This window comes from Ursus arctos, unplaced genomic scaffold (genome assembly GCF_023065955.2).
Source record: "Ursus arctos isolate Adak ecotype North America unplaced genomic scaffold, UrsArc2.0 scaffold_30, whole genome shotgun sequence".
Lineage (NCBI taxonomy): Eukaryota > Metazoa > Chordata > Mammalia > Carnivora > Ursidae > Ursus > Ursus arctos.
In genome coordinates, this window is record NW_026622986.1 from 10,320,888 (window position 1) to 10,335,276 (window position 14,389).

The 14,389-nt window shown below is 39.9% G+C and overlaps 1 long non-coding RNA gene across 2 annotated transcripts in view; it reads right to left on the reverse strand.

The window, feature by feature from the left end:
* Nucleotides 1–14,389, reverse strand: part of LOC113244256 (uncharacterized) — a 73,722-nt gene that overhangs the window by 56,891 nt on the left and 2,442 nt on the right. For both annotated transcript variants that reach the window (XR_006408150.3, XR_003312337.4), the window contains exon 2: nucleotides 3,363–3,475. This is a non-coding gene — a long non-coding RNA (uncharacterized LOC113244256). The remainder of the gene's footprint in view (nucleotides 1–3,362; nucleotides 3,476–14,389) is intronic.

Sequence of the window (14,389 nt, forward strand, 5' to 3'; positions counted from 1 at the left end):
AGATAAAAAGAAAAAAAATTAAAAAATGGGATCTCAAGGACAATATCAAGCATAATTACATTTGCATTATAAGGATCCCAGAGGAGTAGAGAGGAAAAGGGGCAGAAAACTTATTTGAAGAAATAATAGCCAAAAATTTGTCTAATCTGGGGAAGGATATAGACATCCAGGTCCGGGGCGCACAGAGAATCCTAAACAAGATGAACCCAAGGAGGTCCACACCAAGACACATAATTAAAATGGCAATAATTAAAGAAGGAATCATAAAAGCAGCAGAAGAAAAGCAAACAGTTATGTACAAGGGAAATTCCATAATGCTATCAGCTAATTTTCAGCAGAAAGTCTGCAGGGCAGAGGGAGTTAAAGGAAAAAACCTACAATCAAGAATACTCTACCTGGTAAGATTGTCATTCAGAATTGAATGAAAGATAAAGGTTCCCAGGCAAACAAGTTAAACATGACCACTAGACCAGCCTTACGAGAAATGTTTATAGGGACTTCTCTAAGTAGGAAAGAAGAGGCCATAATTAGAAGAAAACTATGAAAGGAAAAAAATTATACTGGTAAAGCAAACAGAGAGTCAGGTCACATTTAAAGCTAGTATGAAGGTTAAAAGACAGAAGTAGCACAATCAATTATAAATAAAGAAACTCATCAAGGGATACACAAAACAAAAACAAGTAAGTTATGACATCATATACACAAAACATGGAAGGTGGAGTAAAATTTGGTGCTTTTAGACTGTGTTCAAACTTAAGGGACCTTCGACTTAACACAGACTGCTATAAATACAGGATGTTATAGATAAACTTTTTTTTTTCAATCCAAAAACATATGATACACAAAAAATAAAAAGAAATACACACATAAGAATAAATAAAGTCATTAAATCACAACAGAAGAGAGCAAGAGGAGAAGAATTATAAAAACAACCAGAAAACAACGAACAAATAATACATAATAGGTACATACTTATCAGTGATTACTCTAAATATTCATGGACTAAATGCTCCAATTAAGACAAAGGGTGACTAAATGGATAAAAAAAAAAATGAGACCCATCTATATTCTGCCTACAAGAGACTTACTTCAGACCTAAAGACAAATACAGACTGAAAGTGAAGGGATGGAAAATGATATTCCATACAAATGGGAGTGAAAAAAGAAAGCTGGGGTAGCAGTACTTATATCAGATAAAATGGCCTTTAAAGCGAAAACTGTAACAGGAGACAAAGAAGGGCATTACATAATGATGAAGGGATCAATCCTACAAGAGAATATGACAGATGCACCCAAAATAGGATCACCTAAATAAATAAAGCAAATATTAACAGACATAGCAGGAGAAATCAACAGTAACGCAATAATTGTAGGGAGCTTTAACACTCCACTTACATCAAAGGATATTCCATACAGACAGAAAATTCATAAAGAAAAAGTGGCTCTGAATGACACATTAGGCCAGATGAACTTAACAGATACACACAGAACATTCCAAACAAGAACAGTAAGTAGATTACACATTCTTCTCAAGTGCACATGGAACATTCTCCAGAACAGAGTCACATTAGGCCACAAAACAAGTCTGCAATTTAAGAAGGCTGAAATCATAGCAGGCATCTTTTCCAACTACAATGGTATGAAATTAGAAATCAATTATAAGAAAAAACTAGAAAAAACACAAACACGTGGAACAATAAACAACAGGCCACAAAACAACCAATAGGTCAATGAAAAAATCGAAGAAAAAGTAAAAAAATACATGGAGAGGAATGAATATAGAAACACAGTGGTTCAATCTTTGGGATACAGCAAAACCAGTTCTAAGAGGGAGGTTTATAATAATAATACAGGCCTACATCAGGAAAAATCTCAAATAAACAAACAAACCTTACACCTAAAGGAACTAGAAAAAGGAAATCAAAAAAGCCCAAAGTTAGTAGAAGGGAGGAAAAAATAAAGATCGAGTAGGAACAAATGAAATAGAGACTAAGAAAATACAAAAGAAAAGATCAATGACGCTAAGAGCTGGATCTTAGAAAAGATAAACAAAATTGATAAACCTTAAGCCAGATTCAACAAGAAAAAAGAGAAAGAACTCAAATAATAAAATCAGAAATAAAAGGGGAGAAGTTACAACTGACACAACAGAAACACAGAGACAACTACAAAAATTTTATGCCAAATATTGGGCAATCTAGAATAAAATCCTAAATTCCCAGAAACATGTGGTCTTCCAAGTCTGAATTAGGAAAAAATGGAAAATCTGATGGACTGATTACTAGTAACAAAATTGAACTGGTAATCAAAAAACTCTCAGCAAACAAGTCCAGGACCAAATGGCTTCACAGGTGCATTCTACCATACATTTAAACAAGAGTTAATACCTATCTGTCTCAAACCATTGCAAAAAATTGAAGAGGAAAGAATGCTTCCAAATTCATTCTACAAGGCCAGCATTACCAAAACCAGATGAAGACACTACCACACATGAAAAACCACAGTCCAATATCCCTGATGAACACAGACAGAAAAATCCTCAACAAAATATTAGTAAACTGAATTAAAAGATACATTAAAAGGATCATTCACCACAATCAAGTGGGATTTGTTCAGGGATGCCAAGATGGTTCAATATCCACAAATCAATCATTGTGATACACCACATTAACAAAATGAAGAATAAAAATCATATGATCATCTCAATAGATGCAGAAAAAGCATCTAGCAAAATTGAACATCCACTCATCATAAAAATTCTCAACAAAGTAGGTAAAGAAGAAACATACCTCAATGTAGTAAAGGCCATATATGACAAACCCACAGATAACATTATACTCAATGGTGAAAAACCGAGAGCTTTTCCCCTAAGATCAGGAACAAGACAAGGATGTCCACTTTCACCACTTTTATTCAATGTAGTACTGGAAGTCCTAGCCAGAGTAGTCAGGCGAGAAAAAGAAAGAAAAGGCATCCAAACAAGTAAGGAAAAAGTAAAAGCATCACTATTTGCAGATGACATGATAATATATATAGAAAACCCTAAAGACTCCTTTAAAAAACTATTAGAATACATGAATTCAGTAAAGTTCAGGATAAAAATTTACTATTCAGAAATCTTCTGCTTTTCTATATACTAATAATAAGCCATCAGAAAGAGAAATTAGGAAAATAATCCCATTTACAATTACATCCAAAGAGAATAAAATACCTAGAAATATATTTAAACATGGAGGCGAAAGACACGTACTCTGAAAACTGTAAGACACTGATGAAAGAAATTAAAGATGACAAAAATAAATGAAAAGATACATCATGCTCATGGATGGAAAGAATCAATACTGTTAAAATGTCCATACTACCTGGGTGCTTGGGTGGCTCAGTTGGTTAAGAGTCCAACTCGATCTCAGCTTAGGTGTTGATCTCACTGTTGTGAGTTCAAGCCCTGTATTGGGCTCCACACTGGGCGTGGAATCTGCTTAAAAAAAAAAAAAGTCCATATTATCCAAAGCAATCTGCAGACTCAATACAATCCCTATCATAATAACAGTAGCATTTTTCACACAACTAAAACAAATATTCCTAAAATTTGTATGTAACCACAAAGACCTCAAACAGCCAAAGGAATCTTAAAGAAGAGGAACAAAGATGGTTGTATCACAATCTCAGATTTGAAATTATATTACAAAGCTATAGTATTCAAGACATTATGGTACTGGCACATAAAGAGACACATAGTTCCATGGAACAAAATAGCCCAGAAATAAATCCACGATTACATGGTCAATGAAGGAGGGAAAATATACAATGGGGAAAGACAGTCTCTTCAATAATTGGTGCTGGGAAAACTGAAGAGTTAACATGCAGAAAAATGAAACTAACCCACTTTGTTATACCACACACAAAAATAAACTTAAAATGGACTACAGACCTAAATGAAAGACCTAAAACAATAAAGCTCCTAAAAGAAAACATAGGCAGTAAACTCTTGGACATCAGCCTTAGCAATATTGCTAAGGAAGGATACAGAAACAAAAATAAACTATTGGGACTGCATCAAAATAAAAAGGTTTGGCATAGTGAAGGAAACCATCAACAAAACAAAAAGGCAATCTACTGAATGGGAGAAGATATTTGCAAATGAACGGCACCTGGGTGGCTCAGTCCGTTAAGCATGTGCCTTCAGCTCAGGTCATGATCCGGGGATCCTGGGATTGAGCCCTAGTTGGGCTCCTTGCTCAGTGGGGAGCCTGCTTCTCCCTCTCCCTTTGCCTACCTCTCCCCTGCGTGTGTGCATGCTCTCTCTCTCTCTCTTTCTCTCACTCTCTCTCTCCCTGTCAAAACAATAAAAAATCTTAAAAAAAAAGATATTTGCAAATGACATATACAATAAGGGATTAATACCCAAAATGTTTAAAGAACTCCTACAACTCAAAAGCAAAAAATAGATAATCTGATTAAAAAGTGGACAGAGGACCAGAAAAGACGTTTTCCAACAAATATGTATACACGGCCAATAAGCACATGAAAAGATGCTTAGCATCACTAATCATCAGGGAAATACAAATCAAAACCACAATGAGATATCACCCTACACCCATCAGAATGACTAGAATAAAAAAGACAAGAAATAACAAGTGTTGGCAAAGATGTAGAGAAAAGGGAAACTTTGTACACTGTTGGGGGGGAATGCAAATTAGTGCATCCCCTATGAAAAACAGTACGGAGATGTATCAAAACATTAAAAATAGAAATACCATATGATCCAGTAATTCCACTTCTGGGTATTTATCCAAAGAAAATGAAAATACTAATTACTGAAAAGCTATAAGCACTGCTATGCTCATTGCAGCATTATTTACAATAGCCAACATATGGAAGCAACCTACATATCTGTTGATAAATGAATGGATAAAGAAGATATGGTATATACACACAATGGAATATTACTAAGCCTTTAAAAAGGAATGAAATCTTGCCATTTATGACACGGATGGACCTACAGGGTAACATTAAGTGAAATAAGTCAGACAGTGAAAGATAAATCCTATACGATTTCACTTACATGTGGAATCAACAGAACAAACAGACAAAATCAAAACAAAAGTAGAAGCAGACTCATAAATATGGAAAACTGGTGGTTGCCAGAGGGTGAAGGAGGTAGGATGATATGCAAAATTGGTGGGACTAAGAAGTACAAATCTCCAGTTATAAAAGAAATAAGTCAAAGGGATTAAAAAGTACAGTATGGGGGGGCGCCTGGGTGGCGCAGTTGTTAAGCGTCTGCCTTCAGCTCAGGGCGTGATCCCAGCGTTCTGGGATCGAGCCCCACGTCAGGCTCTTCCACTGGGAGCCTGCTTCTTATTCTCCCACCCCTCCTGCTTGTGTTCCCTCTCTCGCTGGCTGTCTCTCTCTCTGTCAAATAAATAAATAAAATCTTAAAAAAAAAAACTTTAAAAAAAAGTACAGTATAGGGAATATAGTCACTAATATTGTAATAACTTTAAGTGGTGACAAAGGGTAACTACACTTATCTATCATGGTAAGTATTTTGCAATATATTTAAGATCTTTATTTTTTAAGAGGGAGAGAGGCAAGGTCAGGAGGGGCAGAGGGAGAAGGAGAGAGAATTCAAGCAGGTTCCACGCCCAGCATGGAGCCCAATGCAGAGGGCTGAGATCACAACCCTGAGATCATGACTTGAGGTGAAATCAAGAGTCAGATGCTTAATTGACTGAGGCACGCAGGTGCCCCAAGAGAAGATCTTTATTTATTTATTTATTTATTTATTTATTTTTATTTTATATTTTTTAAGATTTTATTTATTTATTTGACAGAGAGAGAGAGACAGGCAGTGAGAGAGGGAACACAAGCAGGGGGAGTGGGAGAATAAGAAGCAGGCTCCCAGCGGAGGAGCCTGATGTGGGGCTCGATCCCAGAACACCGGGATCACGCCCTGAGCCGAAGGCAGACGCTTAATGACTGAGCCACCCAGGCGCCCCAAAAGAAGATCTTTAAAGGAGACATATTACCTTCAAAGGGGTAACAAAATGACAGCTGATTTCCTGATGGCAACAAAGGAAGCCAGGAGACCATGGAATGATACATTCAGTGTGCAAAGGGACAACTAGTTTGAACCTAGAACTCTATTTTTAGAATAAAAATCTTTTCTGCATGAAACCAAAATGGTGATATTCTCAGGCCATCAAAAACTGAGAGCTATGCCTTAGCAGACCTTCATTAAAGGAAAATCTAAAGTACTGGACATGGAAGGACAGTGATTTTATACTCAAAGTCTGGATGCAAACAGAAATGGAGAGAGAGGTCCTCCGATGGGATCAGTGGTTTGGATCTGGATTTCTGCTCCTGCCTGACACACTACAACCACCAGTAAAATGAAGTGGCAGGAGTGAAGGACTAAAAGGGGCATGAGGAATCTTTTGGAGATGATATGTTCATTCTCTTGATTGTAGTGATTGTTCCCCATATGTTGAAACTTATCAAATTGTACACTTATCATATGTGCAGTTTATTGTATGTCAGTCATACCTCAGGAATTCTATTTTAAAAAGAAATGGAGAATAAAAAAAGGTAAACATACGGATAAATACAAAAAATATAAAACAGAAAATGATGACTTTATAAAACAGCAATATTAATGTTTCAAAGAGTTAAAGAATTTAAGCACATGACCACAACAGCGTATTATCCAGAGGGGAATACAGTTGTGACAGGGATAAGGGTAATGCTCAGGAGGTGGGTAAAGGTATTAACTTGACACTTCGGTAATTATGAAGGTTTTTTGGGGGGGAGAGGGTAGACACTAAAAGAGTAGTATCAGAGTACATGACTTCAACTAGTAGGGGGTAAAATCGAGTCAGAAAAAAATAATCCAAATAGAAGGCAATGCAGGAAAGAAAAAGAATCATAGAAGAGACAGGACAAATAAAGGTACACAATAAGATGACGCATAATGTAAATAAATGCCTTCATTTGGCAAAAGATTAGACTGTTTTTTTAAAAATTAGCTATATTCTTTTACAATAAACATATCTAAAATATAAGCTTCCGGAAAAGTCAAAAGTAAAAGGCTGAAAAAGATATGCCAGAAAAACATTAAATAGCAAGCTGGTATATCTCCGTTGAAGTCAGACAAAATTCGCTTTCAGGTAAAAATCATTACTAGAGAAAAATAGGGTCATTTCATAATGATAAGAGTCAAATCTTAGGAAAATGTAACAAATTTATGATGTACGGTATGGTGACTAACATAATAAAAAATTTAAAAAAAAAGAAAATAAATTGAAATTTCTATGAACCTATTAAGATAGCTTCAAAATGTAAAAGGCAAAAATGTTCCATATGATTAATTTTGGCCAATGAGCTATAAGTAGAAATGCAAGGTGGCAATTTCCTTAAGAGCAAGCCAGTCTGTGCCCTTTGACCCTTCTCCTCCTGCTTTCCTCCTGCCTGGTGGCTGGACTGCAGTCGTGACGGCCGGAGCTGGAGTAGATCTTGGACACGTGGGCCCCGCACCATGAAGAAGGAGCCCGGCCCCCAGGATTCTGCAAAGGAGAGCTACTGCTGAGGCATTAGCCGCTTGCTCCAAGCTTACTGTAATAAATTTGCCTTCTGTAGCCAGTGTTTTTTAGAGTCTTTGTTTCTCGCCACCAGCACCTAATCTTAACTAAGAATAAGTTTACAGAAGCTAAGGCAGTAGGCACTTCTGCGAAGGAGGGGGACAAGCATCATGGCTTTCCTAATCCCAAAGTGCTCCTGTGATGTTATTATAACACTTAGGTAATCAATATGACAGAGGAAAAAAACAGTTCCTTCAAATGACAACTGGCAATATATTGCATATGGTTTATTAATCTATGCTTCTGCCTCCTACTTTCAACTGATTTGCTAGTTAGGAAGGAAGTAGAAGATTAATTTGGTTCATTTGGACTTCCTTTTTTTTTTTTACCTCCAGCACTTAATGTCCATGGAAATTGTGAAATCGTCCATTTGCGCTTAATATCCTCTATAGGAAATGTAATTAAGTGCAATATTCGTCAGAGAGAATGCACACGTTCTAATTTCTTCTTTATAATCTCTGATTACAATCTGTTTGTGTTCCCTAGACATCAGTTTCTTTTTCCTGTTGCTGTTGCTGTTTCTGTTGTCTTCAATTCAGTGACGGGACGCAGAGAAAAACTGCTCAAACACAGACACTTGCCAGGTAATATTACGGGGATGAGAAAATTAAACGCAGAGAAAGTCGGAAGATTTCAGTATGAAAAACCAAAGCCTGTGACCCTACCAAGTGCTCTTCATGACCCCAACTCTGAAAACTAATACGCTCTGGTACATTTTGACTGATGCGAATCCATGCTGGAGTGTATCAGAGTAAACGATGTAAGACCTCAAAGGACATAGGAATATGGGGGGCTCTATCGACAAACTAAGTGGTTTCCAAACTGGGAACGCATGAACTCTGTCCAAAGAGTATGTGGGAGTAGATGGTTTGTAAGAAATCAATTTCCAGGTTCCAGAGTCTTTCTGACTTATGTGTCTGAAAACGTGCCTATGTGCAAAGCATCATCCTGGTTTTCTTATCCTTTCTCTTTTCGATCATCCTCTCCCATTTCACAAGACTTTGAGATATAGTCCAGTCAGTTGAGACAGACAAATCGCCTCACCAAAAAACCCTGATTTATTCATTTTCTTAACAAACAAATCACACTGAATGATAAAACTGATTTTTATTGTAAATAATTTATCCATCACTTCATTATTTGAAAAGGATAATGCTCTTGGCTTCTATCTCTTTCATAATATTACGAGGTTGAAGTGCAAAATGCTACTAGTTCCCCCAAAGAATGCACATCTTTTCAAAATAAGTAATATCCTCCCTTAGCCATGTTCTCATTTGTTAGGGACACATGATTTACTAGGCATCTGGAAGCCATTCTTTTAAGACGTCTTCACTGTTTCCTTTGGTGTTTTTGGGAGACATCACCCGGATATTATTAATCCTCAGTTTGTTTTTCCAAAATATCAAGTCGCACATTAAATCCTTTATTCTCCATGAGGATTTCTGGAGTAATCACTTCTTGGCTAGACTACACGTTTTCTATATCAAATAACCTACCCTACATTCCAGTGTACTTTGCTCTGAGTTTCTGCTTTTTAAAAATCCAGAAAAGGGACCAAGGGCTACATGACAAAAAACGGGATTGAACAACTTTTACAGTCTCCTGTATTCTTATTTAGATAAAGGAGAGAGCTTAGATTATAAAGGAAAGATCAGGAATAAAATAATAAAAACATAAAAAAGATTTAGAATAACTGCACGAAAATAAAGGAGCACATCAGAACATTTAACTATTAATTCTGGCTATGCCTCCTAGATGTTCTTGCTAGAAGAATGAGAATAGGATAAGGTGACTGAACCACCTTGATAATGTAATGGGAATGAAGACTAAAATTAGAGCACACTAGATACATGATGAATGATAAGTGAAGAACAGTGTTTTGACAGATTGGATGATTAGTTCCAATGATGTCTTCACTCTGCTGTCACGGTGTCATATACCCAGCCCTTGCTATGGTTTTATACTGGGCAAATAACAGCTCCAAATAACATATGACTCGTTTTGGTCAACAGGCTATCAGTTTGATACGATGCAGTCAGAGACTTGGAAAGTCCGTGGAACTGATTCACCGTTGACAAGAACATGCAACAGGGAGCCGCTGCCCCTCAGCCTGGGTTCCAGAACTAGACCTATGGGGCAGGTTCACAGCCTGACATCAAGCCCAGAAACACAGAGCCTGAAGCAGAGCCACTGAGGCCCAGCCCAGAGCAGCCAAACGCCACTGAAACTACAATTGGCCTACAGATCTTGAGTGTGAGTATAAACCGGTACACCACTGAGCTCTGGGGTGATCTGTTATGCAGCATTGTCATGGCAATAGTTAACTGTCATCGAAGCTTCCCCTCCCCTGATGGCCTGTGTTCATCAGTGCTGGATCTCTCTACGTCTGTGGGATCATTAGCCCGGCCTGGATGATGGAGGATCAGCTTTCTACAAAGCAGTTGGCCTTGGTTCTCCTTGAGAAGATGACTGGCTCCTGGTTGTGTTTTGCTAAAAACACAGTGATAGGCAACCACTTTTACTTGTCTTGGTATTGCTCAGCACTTTCAGATTTCTAAATAACATGCTTAAACTGCTATTTCTTGATTTTTCTTTTTTAGAAACTATTAGTGACTCTTTACTCTGAAAGAGGGTAGAATTCTTTTCCTATCACTCCTGTCCCCTGCCACCTACATACTTCAACACCTGTGTGTTTGCTTGAAAGGACACTTGAGTGTCAGCACCTGTAGATTTTTGTCATCAGGTCGCTCAGTCTCAGCTCTTTTGCATGATCGGGTTGCCATTGTGAGGAAGGTGGCCGGGAAAGGGAGCTAAGGAGAGTCTCAGCACTCAGCATACCCATATGTTCTTAGTTCTCGGCTGTTTCTGGTGCCCCAACTTATGAATCCTTCTATTGGGGAAAAGGATGCTGGGGTCTAGCTCCCCACCAAGGCTTTCAAGCTGCCTCTCTGTTTTCAGTCCACTCTGCAACGTCAGAGATGTTACCTAGCTCTGAGTCTTTCCATTTGCAAATGTTTTATTTTTATTGGCTTTGACTCCTTCAAACTACTCGTTTTTGCTTTCTCCTCTTTCCTAAGCCAATCTAACTCCTCCAGTTTCCATTTTTTTTGCCATGTTTCGCCTGTTTCATCTTCCCTCCCTTCCTCCATCCCCCACTGGATCTTAGCGGGCTTTGGGGAGGTGCATAACGACACACTTGACTGGGAGGCTAGCGATGCGGCATGTAGGCGTGAATTCTCTAGACCACTTGCATCATTTCTAGAGGCGTTGATCGAACTGAGAAGAGAATGTGCCTCTCTAGGTATGTTCTTTTTCTTTTCGATAGTACTGAAGCTTATAACATGCTTCTCCCTTATCCCCCAAATTTGATTTGAGATTCCAGTCATTTTAATTATTTTTTTACTCAAATTTTCTATTCAAAAGGTCAATCAACTGCATCACAAGTAAATACAAGATAAAAATCAGTGAAAACGTCTTTTCTCCATGCAGCTGCCTCAAAGTTCTCCATGAAGTTGCCCCTGATGTTTAAGGCACTCCTGTCATTTTACTTAGAGTTATTTTGTTTGATACATATGAAATAATTATTACACTTTGTTATTTGACATATGGCAAATAATGGCTAATAGTAATTCATATGTATATGTAATCTGAATTTACTTATATGTCCTTTGTTTATTATTTCTTATACTATTCTAGTTCTTTACTACAGGAACACAGGTTCATCGTAACATATCAAAAGATAAAGAGGTATATAAATAAAAAACGATGAATTCTTCCTCACTTTTTAAGGTAATGTATATTATTGATTTGCTCTGTAACCATCCACAATTTGTACAAATACCTGAGAAATAATATGTTAAAACTGTTTCACTAATTTAAGACATTGGGATTCAAGATACAACAGACAATTTATTTCAGAGTGAGGAACCAGGCCAAGATGTAAAACGGTAAAAGCTCTCACTGGAAAGCCAATTACCTGACTCACCACGCTGAAGTTGTAGAAGGGAAATGAGTTGTAGAAGGGAAATTCCAGGGAGGAGCTTTTCGGAGAGACCTGTGCTAGCCATCTCTTCTCTACTCACTAGACCCCAACCTCAAGTCAGAGAGGAAGAAAAGGACGTCCAGGGGACCACTTAGAGACCTAACTATGTATCCTTTGCCCTATGCGGTACGGAGTGGGGAGGATGCAGTGGGCAAGCCTGGGGGTGAGAGACAGGCTGGGTATAGAGGCTCTGGCAGCAGAACGGAAGGAAGCTTCTCTCGTGATGGGACTGACCTGCACTTCCCGAGTTTGTCGGGCAAATAATGTGAGCGCGGTGAGGGAAACACTCTGGTGGAGGTGGGACCCCAGCTGTGAGACCCCAGCAGACAGACGTATGAACTGCTAGATTCCCGAAGCTACGGCCAGAATGGAGATGCTTGCTCTGGGTTGGGGCTACACCCTAGGGGAAGGACACCAACAGTGTAAGGTCTTTGAAGTGCCAAGAAAAACTCTCACTGGAGAAAGAGCCAGTGGAAAGAGAGGTGGAAGTAGGAGTGGCCATGCTTACCCGTCACCTGGGGGAATTTGTGCTTCCTGTCACTGCATGTCTGGGCTCCACACATTCAGAAGTCCTGGTTTCTAGGGAGGAAATGTTCCACCACTGGACATTAAACTAACTTTTGGGGGGCACCTGGGTGGCCCAGTCAGTTAAGCATCTGAGTCTTGATTTCATGGGATCGAGCCCCATGCTGGGCTCCGTGCTCACCACGTAGTCTGCTTGAGATTCTCTCTCCCCTTCCTCCCCCTCTCTCTCTAAACTAAATAAATAAATCTTAAACTTTAACTTGTGGTAACTTTGTGACTTTGGGCTCTTTGTGCAAGAAACCAACAGGCAAGTCAAGGAGTCATGACCCTGGTCAGAGCAATTGACCCTGATCATGAGGATGAGGTAGGGTTGCTATGGGGTAAGGGGAGGATGTGTTTGGAGCTCGGGTGGTTCATCTGTGGACTGCTTGGTATTTCCTTGCCCAATTTCGATGGTAAAGGCACAAATAAAATAGGCACCACGTGACAAGGGCTGGTGATGCCATTGGTTCAGATCCCTCAGCAGAGATGGCCGGGGATCACCCCACCAGGTAAGCCATCTAGATCAGCAAAGGGTGAGGGGAGTCTGGAATAGGCAGAAGAGAGGGGAGATGATGAGTATCCGTTGTGGCCGTGAGACCAGCTGCACAGCCAGGGGCTGTGTGTGGCTTTATCTCATATCTTTCTCTTCCTAAGTTCCCCTAGGAAAAGCAGCCCACCAGAATCCTGGAGAAGCCGCTCCCAGCCATACTGCATGATGCTAGGGCATCTCACCTGTGAAGGGGTGGACTGTAGTGGCTGCTGTGGACTCTCCAGACCCCCACCTCCATCCCACTCCTCCAGGGCCGAGGCACGCTTGTCCTCACCTGCTGGGGAGTATTTGTAGCAGACAGCTCTCCACTTAAGGGCTGAGAGCCGGCACAGCACCCCTCCCCCCGCCCCAGGACAGCCTGTATCCAGTGACTGCCCAGTAATGATGAGCTGCTGTGGGAATGCCGAGGTCCAGCCCCCTCACCCCACTATGGAAAAACTCTGCAGGGCCACCCCAGCTCCAGAGCTCCCCGCTGCAATTCAGCCGCTCTCGTCCCATCCCATTGCTTTCATCTCCTTGCGCATTTTCCTCAATAAATGGCTCACGAGCATTTCTTCATCTTGGAGTCTGTTTCCTGGGGAACTTGACCCAACAGGGCTGATTAAGAGTCTCTTGGCTTCAACTCTGGTACTTTAATAGCCTACTTTGACAACAGAGCCCAATGGCCGACACCACAAATCAGATCACGTCGCACCTGCTTAAAATCCTCCAGTAACTTTCACTGCTCTTGGAATAAAATCTGACTCTATCATGGCTTCGACCCCTGCTTTATGTAACCCTGCCCACGTACTCATCCTCTCCCTGCTCCCTCCTCCCCCTGCTCACTGTGCTCCCTGCTACTGGCCTGCCTTCTATTCCAGAAATTCTGAATGTACTTTAATGGAGTCCTTTTTTTTTTTTTTTTTTTTTTTGCCAGCACCCAAATTTAGATAACCTAGTTCTGCTAACAGAGCACCTGGCACGTGATGGTAGCCAAAAGAAAGCATTAATGGAATAAACGAAGGTCTAGAAGGTTAGAATCTAGAAGGAGCCATTTCATGTCCAGACCACGGGCCTTGGTCAGAAGTGAACCCCTGAGAGATGGCTGTGTGTACAGGAAGGCAACTGAAACTGATTGCCAGTCTCCATCTACAATGGAAGGTGGGATCTGGCAAATTGGGTGCTTAGAACTTCCTCGGACTTCACACAATTTTCTATCATCGGAATTTCTGTTGAAATCCCCTGAAAAATTCCGTTGAGAGGCAATCTCTCCCCTTAATAAGACTTAACCCCATCACTGTACAATGTAAATGATGGTACTTCCCAGCAAGCCTTATGAAGTTGCACCTGTCTTGGCACTCAAACAGACCTTGCCTATCACCTTCTCATGGTTATCGCCTATAAATGCTTCCTTGGCTGCTTCACACCAGCTGGCCCCACTCTAACACAGATGAATGGGCCCCTGGGACCTGCTGACTTTTTCTGTTTACATAATATTATGTGTTGAACTGTGTCCTCCCTAAAATTCATAGGTTGAGGTCCCAGTATCTCCTTACAGAAGTTAGGCTCTTTACAGAGTGAATTAAGTAAGAATGAGTTAATTAGAGTGGA